General features: G+C 47.3%; 1 long non-coding RNA gene across 1 annotated transcript; it reads left to right on the top strand.

Annotated features, from left to right (window-relative positions):
- LOC122457034 lies at positions 1-2651 on the top strand. Its single transcript, XR_006276305.1, has 2 exons — positions 1-653; positions 2162-2651. It is a non-coding gene; the product is annotated as an uncharacterized LOC122457034 (long non-coding RNA).
- The last annotated feature ends 10125 nt before the right edge of the window (positions 2652-12776 follow it).

Here is a 12776-nt window from a genome sequence, read left to right as displayed (position 1 = left end):
TTTTCACATGGGTCTTGGGTTGCTGAGGCCCAGAAATGACACCATGGCTCACTGCACACATGGTCTGTGCAATTAGCACTCCAGGCATATGTTTAGCAAAAGGAACAGTAGGTCACCTGTTCCCTGCCCTGCAGCCTGAACCGCTCAACATTTCTCTAATCGCTGATGTAATTGAGATAGACAGTTAACCAACAACTGTGGAATTCTAACACTGCGCCAGCTCACGGAGGCGACAGACACTCAGCCCCCGAGAGGGGAGTACTTTGCTACAGGATTTTTCAATTTGCAATCAAGGCTGCTGTGGGAAAGGTAAAAGAAGGAAGAAAGCCTCAGACCTTCAACAGCAGCTATAGGTCATGACCTATGACAACGAGTGGAAAGCATGTTTTAGTGATTCCTGCCAGATAACAGTAGCTCAGGGAGCTGGCTCCCCAGGATTTCAGCTTCTTGTAAGAAACAAACCAGGTCAGCAGCGAAAAGGGTGGAGGAACTTTCCATGAGTCAATCATCTGGCTTTGGTGCTTTGTTTCATTGCTTGTGTTGGGGTACAGGGCCTGAGCTGATAAGCACCTTCACCTTTGCTCTAAGGTGTCCTGCATGTCTGTGGAGAAGGGAAAGAACCAAAAAGGAGACTGTATCTGCTGGAATTACAGGTATGCTCAACGGTTTGGGTTCACTTCTAGTTTTCATGTTGTCCTTGCCAAGAGTTGCAGGGAGTGCAGAGTAAATTTTGTGGTAGAGGAGGGAGAAAATAGGTACAAATATGTACTCATGTAGTAGCATGCCTAAAAATACTAAAGACTTTAGGCATGACTCTGTTTTCTCTGTGCATCTTGTGCAGTTATCTATACCCATGCACAGTGGGTGTAAAATGATACCATTCTGACCCGGTAGCATTTAGCAACTGCTTTGCTCTGGTGTCACTCAATGGCTGCCCAGTTTGCAGGATAACAGAGACTCAGGCTCTGGGATATTGATATGGGGGCAAATATCTGTCATGCTGACCTCCTGTTGAGAAGGGAGCAGTGACAGAAAGAAAGGATTGATGTGAGGGAAAACCTGCTGGGGATTTTGAGGAGCAAAGGGGAAGAGGGTTCTATGGGGGGAGGGGGAAGGGCAAGAGTGGCCAAGAAGGCAGGGACTTGAACCACTAATTCATAATAAGGAGCTGAAAGAGGGAACAATCCAAGCTCCACTTGACTCACTGGGCCTTGGAGAAGGGAAGCTGGTTGTGTGATGAGGCAGGCACTGTTGCTGTCCTAACGGTGCCGTGCTAGGTGCTAACGGAACGACATATTATGAATGTAGAGAGCAGTTGGCAGACTCAATGAGTGCTTGTGAACAATGGGTGTGCTGGCTCAGAGTGCGCATGAGAGCTATTGTGATAGGCTGGCAACTAAGTTGAGGTGCAATAGGTAGGGCACTGGACTGGGCCACTGGACTCCTGGGTTCTATTCCTGGTTTTGCCACTGATCTGCTGGGTGACATTGGGCAAGCCACTTTTCCTTTCCTTTCCCACTCTTTGTCCATCTTGTCTGTTGAGTTTGTGAACTCTTTGGTGCAGGGCCTGTCTTTTGCTCTGTTTGTACCAGCACCTAGCACAATGGGCTCCGATCTCGATTGTGAGAGGGCTACCCTAATTTAAATAGTAACAAGGTAGCAAAGGTGGTTCGATATACTTCTCATGAGCCTGGGTCTCTTTTGATTTCATTTTTCATTCTGTTTGATGATGCTTCTGTGGCTGGCTCGAAGCATCTGATCCCTCTCCATTTGGATTTGATTCTGGTGTGAAGTTTAGCAGCTGTACCTTCCTTTCATGTGTTCTCTCTCACCACCGCCGCATGTGATATTACAGCTTCCTCTATGATAGACAGTTTTGTACAAGGCAGTGTGAGCCAGAAAACACTGAAAAGCCAAACAGGCTGAAAGCTGCATTGTGATTATCTCAGATGAGGGGAGCCTGTAGGACTTGACACTGGGCTTCTGCACAAAACTGTGGGAGCTATGGGGGAAAGGGCAGTTCAGTATTAGTTAAATCTGAATAAACCCAAATATCCTGGCACTGATGTTTGTTTTTCATGGGCTTTTTCCCTCCCTCGGGGCCATTTATGGGGCTGAAATTACATGGACTACTCTTCCTATGGCATTTCCACCCATACAGGAACTGAAACGAGATGACCACATTAGAAGATGATGAGAAGACCACATTATTTCAGCTCTGCGAACGGCTCCCTGAAGCATTACAAAAGCCAAGGGAAAAATATAAACACACATACTAGACAAACATGTGTCCTTGAGTCAAATCTGCTCACATTTCCTGCTCCACAGCAAGAGCTGGCCTGTGCATTTAGGGGAAAGCACATTGGATTCTATTCTTTCTTGAGCACTACGAAAATTGTCAACTAATTTCTAATGGCGAAATTGTTACTGATGAAGATGACAAAAGAGGCAGTTGGATCCCAACTGTCTGGTCCCAGGCAGAGTCCCATCAAAATAATTTGCCTTGAAAAACTGATGCAATCTGAAAAACACTGTGTCAGATTCCCTGGTCCTTATTCAGTTCTGACTCATGGACAAAACTCCCGGCGACTTCAAAGGGCGGAATATGGATTGTATAATTTGGCTCAGAGGGAATAAGCACAAGAACCACACACTTGTCATTTTTTACCTAGTCACTTTCCTAGCTCTAACCCCACACTAGATGTTAGTGTGGCTAAGTGATGACTCATTTCAAGCATGGAGGGGAAAAAAGATTTATCACAAGGGGAAAATATCTTTTGTAACCTGTCAGTATGGCTTTCAGAATCCAAGCTTGCATTGGGGAGTTGTTAAACACCACCCTTAGCTTTGGGTCTCATTTTGGTGTGCTTACAAAGTATAAATGATCCATTTAAAACCAATTGCACAGCGGGAGACTGGGGGGGAGAGCGAGCGTTTCCTCCCATGATTCATCCTCTCCCATCCCAGGGTCAAATGCAATCTGTCCATTTGCTCTGTGGGGACAGGCATTAACCCAGCTGATCTCTAACATCAGCTCCAAAACCTCTCTTAAAGCCAGGCAGTTCTCTGAGGGGGTAATTAAAACTGAGGTGCATGTACACTGCTGATTGGCCTAGAAATCAGGCTGCGAAAATGGGTTGAATGATTTAAAAAAAAAAAAAATCCTAGCAAGATTGACCAATAAACATTTTATATTGGAGCTACACCCAGCCCCCCGATGGGAAAACTACACCACCAGGGGTGTTTAGAGATAATGCAACATTGAGAAATACTTGATTCAAGCCCCAGAATGAGAGGAAAGAGGCAAAGCTGATAAATTCCTTTTGTTGAGGGGCTTTCAAGGAACACGGGCATTATCCAAATAGCTTTCTCATAGGAAACAAACTAGATGCATTTTAATAACATTGAACTCTCTAGGATTGTCTTTCCTTCTCTTCCTTCCTGTCTAATTTCTTCTCATTAATTTCATGCAAGATCAGCATGTTTCTCTCCATCTCTTAACCCACAAGCAAGTATAGACTTAGGTGTATTAAGTATGTCTGCCTGGGTGGTAAGATGGTCTTGTGGTTAAGGCAGTGGACTGGGTCTCGGGTGAGCTGTGCCCAGTTCTAGGCTGTGCCATAGACTTTCTGGGTGACCTTGGTCAAGTCAATTAATCTCACCGCACCTCTGGTCTCCATTTGGAAAAATTGGGATAATATTCCTGGCTCTGTCTGTCCTGTCTATTTAGATTGTAACCTCTCCAGGGTAGGGAAAGTGCATACAGCACCTAGCACAGAGGAGCTGTGATCTCAGCTGATGCCTATAGATGCACTGGCATACAAATAATAAATAGTGCTTTAAAAATAAAAGGTAGCTTTAAATAGCTTAAGTTATTGGTACTGAATAACATTTTGGACCAAATTCTGCTCTCCTGCTGATGTAAATGTGGACTGTCTCCATGGATTTCAGTGGGCAGTTTGCATGCCTAGGGTCTTCCATGGGTGAGTAAGAGGATGCAGATTCAGGACCTTCATAAAAGCTTCAGGATTTGCCCCTTTCTGAATGTGAGTGGCAATATTTGGAAGAAATGCTGGTTTATAAAATATGCATCTGATTCTTTCTTACTGGAGCTAACGAGAGGAACCGAGGTGGGCCTGTCTGAGGTCAGCAGTCACTCCAGAAAAGTGGACAAGGGGGGGCAGGATTATTTCAAAGGGAAGGTAAAGTCCCAGTTTCTCAAAGGTTTCCAGCGAAGTCTTCAGGGCCTCCCTTTCTCTTTCTCTAATCTGAGCTGCTTCCTGGGGACACAGGTGGATGCATTGCACTGCACCGAGGGTGCAGAAGAATTCCCGAGATGTTTGACAGATGATTTGTAGCTGTTTGTTTCTATTGGATGGTTCCCAGTTTGAGAAATACCTGGGTCGACGTCCTATTCAGTCTGCACAGGATGGGGGCTGGTGATGGTTGCCGACAAGTCTGTGCCTTTTTGGCACAGTTTATTTAGCGCCTCATCAAGATTTAACATGATTACTCTTTAAATCTTAGCCCACTATTCCGAGAGGTAGAATGTCATAAAGGTGTCTGGTAGACAGATGTTACATTCTCTGCAAGCTGCCAGGAAAGCGTGCATCGTTCTGGGCAGATATGGAAGCAGCGGCTTTGGTAGTATAGCTCCTCGTTTTAGGTTTTATAAAACCTCAGCTGCTTTGGCGGTGTAGATAGGCAGTGCTGAGGGCATCTTTTAGACCACGGTGTTCAGATAATTCGGACTAAGATATAGCACTCCCTTTCTGGTTTGAGCCATCAAAGTTAATTATTATAAGTAGGGGCGGAAATCTTTTTGGGAGGTTTCATATACCAGTGTTAGTGATTGGAGCAAAGACTTTTAATCCGGGGTGGGCAAACCTTTTGGCCCGAGGGCCACATCGGGGTTGCAAAGCAGTATGGAGGGCTGGGTAGGGAAGGCTGTGCCTCCCCAGACAGCCTGGCCTTCACCCCCTATCTGCCTCCTCCCATTTCCCACTCCCTGACAGCCCCCCTGCTTCTTGTCCCCTGACCAACCCCACCCCATCCAACTCCCCCTGATTGCCCCTGGATCTCCTGGTCTCCATCCCCCGCTCCCCCCTTAGACGGGAGGACAGGCTTGTTGGAAAGCCTGGGAGGTGAGAGGGTGCAAGCCACGCTGCTCGCGTGGTGGCTTGGCTGCAGGGGAGAGGGATAGCGGAGGGAGGGACCGGGGGCAAGTCTCCCCGGCTGGGAGCTCAGGGGTCTGGTGGTCCCGCAGGCTGGATGTTGCCCACGGGCCATAGTTTGCCCATCTCTGCTTTAATCTAAGCCTACAGCATCCCAAGTGAGTGCCTTAACTACCAGGCCATAGAGTCACCACTCACTCATTAGCTCGCTGATATACTGTATAATGATTTATACCAAGTGGAACAGCTTCTCCAGGAGCAAGACTAACACTCTAGCTCACTGGGAGCCCCCCACCCCAGAATAGCCAATTGCCTGATGGTTAGGACACATCTCAGAGGTGGTAGACCTGGGACTCAAACCTGAATCTGAACTGGGGAGACTGCAGACCAGAACCTGGGTCTCGCACGTCCTAGCTGAGAGCTCTGACCACCAAGTTTCAATTTCAATGAACTGGCATTTTCTGATGAAAATCTGTTTCATTAAAAATTTCCCAACCAGGTCTATTAGTGACTCAAGGTAGTTTAGGTATGATCTTAACCAATCCCATCTCTAAATCTTCTGAGACTGGCAATTCCTGTCCAGTCCTGAGCTAATGTTAGCCTCAGTCTCCCTTTCTTGTGGGAGGAAAGGTCACTGATGACTAACACTAGTATAGACACAGCTTAGGGTCTTTAGCAGTGAGAGCTCTTAAACCACTGGTAAAGACTGGAGGAGGTGCTTAGATACCACAGCAATGACAACCTCTCTCTGGGCATCCTGAGGGACTTTAACCCTGATGATCCCTTTGGTGGTGGGGGAAGGGAGTAGATAAGTATTACTAGACTATTTTACAGGAAGGCACACAGCCAGATTTTGGGACTGGTTTTCATAAGTGTTGAGTGCTCCTAAACTCCAGCTGAATTTGTTTCATGATGGGCACCCCAGATTAGCAGCCTCCCTTAAAAACAAATCTGCCTTAGTGTTTTATGCAAAGTCACCCAAGAAGGCAATTGCAAAGTCAAGAACAGAATCCAGGAGTCCTGAGTTCCCAGGCCTTTAATGAGATTTCAGTACATACTGTACATTAAGATAAAAATAAGACCAAAGTGTCTAAATATTAGAGGATTGTAGGGCTCTTGGTACAGGTTCCATGCTGCAATACCTGGGGTCAGTGGGATAAGCTAAATGGGGATATCCACCATGACTGAAATTCCTGGCTTTTGTGGGTATAATTCAGCCTTTTTTCATTATCTGATCTCTGGGCTCTTTCTTTTGGTTGGTTATCTATCATATTTGACAGAGAAATTGTGATGACAAAATGCTAACACCCTTGCTCTGGGCTATTTTTAATCTACTGTAGGTGAAAGATCAGAAGGCATTTTTTGAAAGATTTATATGTCGTCGGTATCCTCACACTGAGCCAGATTGGGTAAATGGGATTTGACAAACTGCAGGACAGGAGATTTAAACTGCTGACCTCCAGAGTCAGAGCCACTGTATATTATCACGTTTATGTTCAGAGACTAAATTCCTTGCTCTAAGGGAATCTCATAAATGTTTAACAGATGTACAGAGTTATTATTCAGCCTTTAAGCTTTATGGGGGTGGTCAGTGGCTAAGTCTGTCTTTGGGTTTTTGTGGCATTTAGTGTAAAATATTGTGGCTAATAGTTAAATCTGCTTGATATTTGCAGAGAACAAGACACTTCCGTTCCTTGCCAAACAAGGACCCTGCCTACCCTAATGACAATTCAGTTCCAGTAGACTTGTGCATTGTTCTGCTCCTTTTAATTGTATCGCCTCCCCAAATCCCTTCCCAGCATCTCTACGGTCTCATGTGATTCTAGCAGGTTTCAGAGTAGCAGCCGTGTTAGTCTGTATTTGCAAAAAAGAAAAGGAGGACTTGTGGCACTTTAGAGACTAACAAATTTATTTGAGCATAAGCTTTCATGAGCTACAGCTCACTTCACGAAAGCTTATGCTCAAATAAATTTGTTAGTCTCTAAGCTTTCGTGAAGTGAGCTGTAGCTCATGAAAGCTTATGCTCAAATTTGTTAGTCTCTAAAGTGCCACAAGTCCTCCTTTTTTTTGTGATTCTAGCCACGCACTATGTCCCCTTCTGAATCCAAAGCACTTAAGTATGACCCATGGTTTGAAACACAGCTTTAAAATGAAGCACGTGCTTAAGTGCTTTGCTAAATTGAGGCCCAATTTCTGCAGCACAGAGGGTGAGGAAATGGACACACCATATAACTCCCATTACCAACATGGGTACAAAGTTTGTTTCACCTCCTCTTAAATCTGTATAAATTATGTCACTCAGAGGTGTGAATAAGCCACACCATATAGCAATGTAAGCTACACTGATCTAAGCACCAATGTGGACAGCACTATGTTAGTGGGAGAAGCTCTCACACCTACATAGCTACTGCTGCTCTCGGACCTGGAATAATTAAGATTATAGGAGAGCTCTCTCCTGTCATCTTAGTGTCTGCACTAGGCTGTAAACTCTGTAGTGTAGCCATAGCCTTAGTCAGCAATTGTTTGGAAACCACACATTGTGATGCCTAAGGCTCTTGGGCCATTGGCATTACGGCTGGGAGCTGTACTGAAATGGGGGGGAAGGAGATGGGGGGCGGGAGGATGAGAGGGTCGGAGAAGGGAAAGGAGAGAGGCTGGCACTGGAAAGAGGATCAGGGGAGGACTGCAGGGTGGGGGAGGCAGGCCTGTGGCTGTGCCACCAAGGTTGGACTCTGCCCCTGTAGAAGACCATGATGCATCTGCCGTAGACATTGTCTAAGGTTACTCATCCAAGTATAGCTGGTCCTCCGATCTCAGACATGCTCCATGCAATATCTATGCACAAGACTTTTCTCCTAAATTATACATCATTGGTGGTAAGCAGATAAACAGTTAGTGTACAGATTTGTTATGCACATGCAAATCTTTTCTTGGGCATAGTGGCCTTGTGGATAGACTTAGTGGGGGGGGGGGGGGAGAAAAAAGTTTAATCTTAAATGGTAATTGTCATTCTCTGGCTAATGATAAGCCATATTATGGCCTGCATATCTGCTGCAAGTGAGCAGAAAGACACAGCAAGGTGTATGTTGCGGTGAGATAACACAGTGCTCAAAAGCCAATGACCTGCAAAGCACGTTATCTCCCAGTTGCACAAGCCCTGTGGAGTCATCCTACGCATGTATGCTACCAAATCCAAAGTCCTCTTCTTCCCTGTTTAGTATTTGCACATTTCTTGGTATTTTACCCAACTGTTCTTATTTTATTTTGAGAACATTTGCTCCCTTTCCTGTGCATTTTTTTTTTAAATCAGTTTTTGTGTGGGCCTGGCTTGAGAAAGAGTAAGCAACCTTCAACTGGGGCTGGGGGCACTTGGCATCTCTTGGCCCAATAACCCTTTGTTAGACAAGTCAATACAGACATACAGGGCCAGATCTTTAGCTCCACAGACAATCTAAGCATGTGCCTGACAGTGTCTAACTTATAATTTTTCATTTGCTGTAATTAAAATTGTACATTGTTTTTGAAGGTAGCAGGGAAGGCTTTAAAACTTAAAGCTTAAAAACTACATTAGATTAAAATTGTTTCAAATCAAAATTGATCTTTATGGTTATAATTGATTAGAAAGCGGTAGAGGGCTGAAGTTTGTAGATACGGTAGCAAACATTTTGGGAGCTTTGTGTGTGATAGTGGTCTCCAACCTTTTTATGCCCAAGATCACCTTTGGAATCTAAAGGCAACCCAGGATCTACCCCACCCAGCTCACTCCATTCCCTGCCCCTCTTCGTTGCTTGCTCTCCCATACCCTCAGTCACTTTCACTGGGTTAGGGTAGGGGTTTGGGAGGGGATGAGGGGTGCAAGCTCTAGGAGGGAGTTTGGGTGCAGGAGGGGGCTCCAGACTCTGGCAGGGGGTCAGGCCTGGGGCAGAGTATTGGGGTGCTGACTCTGGGAGGGGGCAGGGCTGGGGAAGGAGTCTGGGGTGCAGGAGGAAGTATGGGGTGCTGGCTCTGGGAGGGAGCTCAGGGATGGGGTTGAGGTGCAGCCTCCCGCTGAGCAGCACTTACCTCTGGTGGCTCCTGTTCAGCAGCTGGTGCAGCGAGGCTAAGACAGGCTTCCTGCCTATCCCAGCTCCATGCTGCTCCCAGAAGAGGCAAACACACCCCTGGGGCAGGGGACACGGGGCACATGGCTCCGTGTGCTGGCCCTTTCTGCAAGCACCACCCCTGCAGCTCTCCTGGCCAATGGAGCTGCAGGGGCAGGGCTTGCAGGCAGGAGCAGTGCATGGAGGGAGACCCCTGCCCCACCGCCCATGGGGCTGCACTGGCTGCTTCCGGGAGCAGTGTGGGGCTGGGGTAGGCGGAGAATCTGCCTTAGCGGCAGCCATGCTGTACCACCGGAGATCACAATAGACTGGGAGATCCTCTAGGATCGACCAGTCAGTCACGATCGACCGGTTGTTGACCACTGGCGTGTGAAGATACATTTACGTGGCTGAGACTATTATGCATTTGTAGACCAGGCTCTGTAGAATGCAGTTCAGCTACTACTAAATGCATGGAATAGACTTGGCCTGTCCACCAGGGCTGGCACCAGCATGGAAAAAAAAAAATTATTGGAAGGAAATAAGGGAATTAAAATGCCTGATTTTTTTTTTCTCTCTTCGAGGCTGCAAATGCGTTTCCTCTCCTTTCATAGAACTGTGCACCAAGCAACAATTACAATGGGCCAAAATGTCTGAGAAAGGTAGAGATGAGCTGGCTTCTTGAATGAGACTTGAAGAGCCAAATCCATCTCTGGTTGTAATTCCATTAACTTCAGGGATGTATTTTCCGTGAATCTGGCAGTGGAGTACAAGGCACCAGAGAATGAAGGCATCTGATTGCGTACAAAAAGATACAGCGTGGGATGGGACCAGAATCATTTTCGCTGGCCAGTATGCCTTGCACTTGACCAGAAGAGACCACCAGTAAAGCAGGGCGGGGTGGGGGGAGGAAATTCAGTCCTTGGCCTCTCTGCTTTGATAGCCGAGAATGGGGCCAGTTAGCGCCAAGTGTAATGGCAGAGAAAACACCTGTTCATTGAGCAGTGGGCTGAGACCCATCACATTCATTTTGCACAGCTCACTGGGCATGTTGCTAGCATAGGATAGGGTGTCTTGGTAACCAGTGGTCGTTGTAGTCTGGGTGTAACTCTTGGACCAGGCAAGCTCCTTGTTTAAGAGTCATGCCAGAGAGGTGGGTGGGAGGGAGCTGTCCTTTGTGGAGTTTTGTGGGGAAGCCATCTTTTGCTGTTGACAAGAATCATGGTGGTTTTAAACTGTGGGTCTGATTCTCTGTGTTGTGTGCAGCTACTTACACCCATTCTGCAGAGGTGTAAAATACTACCAGATCAGCATGGCAGCATTTCATCCTTCCTTTGCACTCTGCACACACGCAAGTTATTTGTCTCCAGGTAGCACCTGGAGACTCCAAATTCCATGGAGCAGAGACAGACTTTTCCCCAGGGTTTGTGCAGCATCCAACACACCAGGACCCTGATCTGAGTTGGAGCCTCTGGGTGCTACTGCAATATAAATAAAAGCGAAGTTTGAAATAATAATAATAGTTTATTATTATTATTATTATTAAGAGGCAACGGAAACAGCTGTCTCCTCCTCTTCCTCCGAGTCTCTCTTTACTTGGTGAGACACTGTTTCTGACTACAGCTGCAGCACTGTAAATGCCTGCTAGATGTCTGGATGATGATCCACTTGAAGCAATTATAGGGCATCTGTCACCAGTAGGGACTAAGCCACAGGCCTCTTATCTGGGGAAATTGATGGATGAGAAGGGGGGGGGGATAATTTTGGTGAAAGGCATTGATCTGCCAGATTGAATTAAGCATCATGGAATCCCTGCTTTTCACACTGTGAAAGTCAGAGCTGGAATGGAAGAATCTGTGTGTGGTGCACTCAGCTCACAGGAGAGGCAGGTCACCTATGTACTGACACCACACTTGTATTTCTTGAGCATCCAAAAACTCCCATTCACCTCAGCAGGACTCTTGGGTGTGAAAGGAATGCAGGATTTGGGTCTGCTGTAATCATTCTGATTCCAGGGGGGCAGGTCCCAATTCAGCCCTACTAGATCATGATCACTGGATCATAATATCTTGCCACATACCTGAACCCACAATCTTTTGCGAGTGTGAAGGCCCACATGGATTTGGGATACAGGGTGACAGTTCAGCTGTTTTGTTGGGTTACTGGTTTACAGTGTGGAGGTGGGGGTGAGGAGTGACATTTTCAAAAGCATCTGGGTGACTCAGGCTATATCCACACTGCAGACTTCTGTTTACACAGATGGGGGTTGATCCCTGACTGAAAAAGCTGTGCTGGCAAAACCCTCTCACGTAGAGACCGCTATACCAGCAATTACTGGTCTAGCTTGTCTTGCTCATGGGGTGGTTTGACTTTCCCAGTACAGAGCACAGATGTGCCAGTATAGCACGTCCACTCTGTGTGCTTTGACAGTGTAACATATTGGGCCGCGTCTACACTACAGAGCTTATGGCAGCATAGCCCCCTACTGTAGACCAGCCTATGCAGATAGAAGGAGGAGTTCTGCTGGCATACTAACAGCACCTCCCTGAAGCATGTTAGCTATGCGACAGAAGCACTCTACTTTTGACACAGTTGCATATACACAGGGGGGTTTGCCAGCGTAGTGATATGTGATTTTTTTGTTCCACATGTAACCCCTATGGGGTTTAGAGAGCATGGCCCTTTTAAATCTTTTTCTGGGGGTGGGGTGGGGGGAGTGTTTGATCTAGAAAGAGGAAGTGCTGGGGGGAGCAGAGACAGCGGGGAGCACGACCGGCCGTGTGCGTCTGGAGCTCCAGACGGGAGGGCTGCAGCAAGCTGGCCCTCACAGAGCAAGCAACCAAGAACCTGCCCGAAGTGGGAGGGGCCACCCCAGGACAGGAGCCAGGAGGGGCAGTGCCAGGGAGGACTCGCCCAAGAAGGACAAACTGGAACTGAACCCAGTATCCCTGCTGCCCAGAGCTGCAGGGGCCATGAGTACTGGGGCTTGTGACCTGGCATTGGGAATAAGGAGGGAGGCTGTTAGCTAAATGGGGAGGTGGTCGCTCTGTGTGGCTTTGCAGAGAGTGGCTGAAAGGGCCCCAGAGGGGTTTGCTGGCGCCAAAGACAACCCGAGGCACCCAAGACACACCACTGGTCTGGAACCTTGCCCAGGACTCCTGAACTCTGTGTGCAGACACATTGCTGGGTGTCTGCCCTTTCAGACTGTGCTCCCATGGGGCCTTGTGTCGAATGCAACCCTGGTTTACTGCTCTCCCCGGCCCATCTTCCCCATTGGTTTTCTCCTTTCATCCCTCTGTAAGTAAATATTTCCCTTTCCTACATTCATTGTACTCTTCCAGTGTGTGTGTGTGTGTTCGTGTTCATTCTGGGGGGGTTGGAACAGGTGCCCTGGGGTGGAAGGGACCTTCACTGCTGCAATAGGGTTGCCAGCTTTTCTACTCTCTCAAAACCAAACACCCTTGCCCTGCCCACGGCTCCACCCCTCCTCCAAGGCCCTGCCCCTACTTACTCCATCCCCTCT

Source organism: Dermochelys coriacea, chromosome 18 (genome assembly GCF_009764565.3).
Source record: "Dermochelys coriacea isolate rDerCor1 chromosome 18, rDerCor1.pri.v4, whole genome shotgun sequence".
NCBI classification, from domain to species: domain Eukaryota; kingdom Metazoa; phylum Chordata; order Testudines; family Dermochelyidae; genus Dermochelys; species Dermochelys coriacea.
The sequence above is the reverse complement of the archived record's forward strand: the minus strand, read 5'-3'. Positions and strand labels throughout refer to the sequence as shown.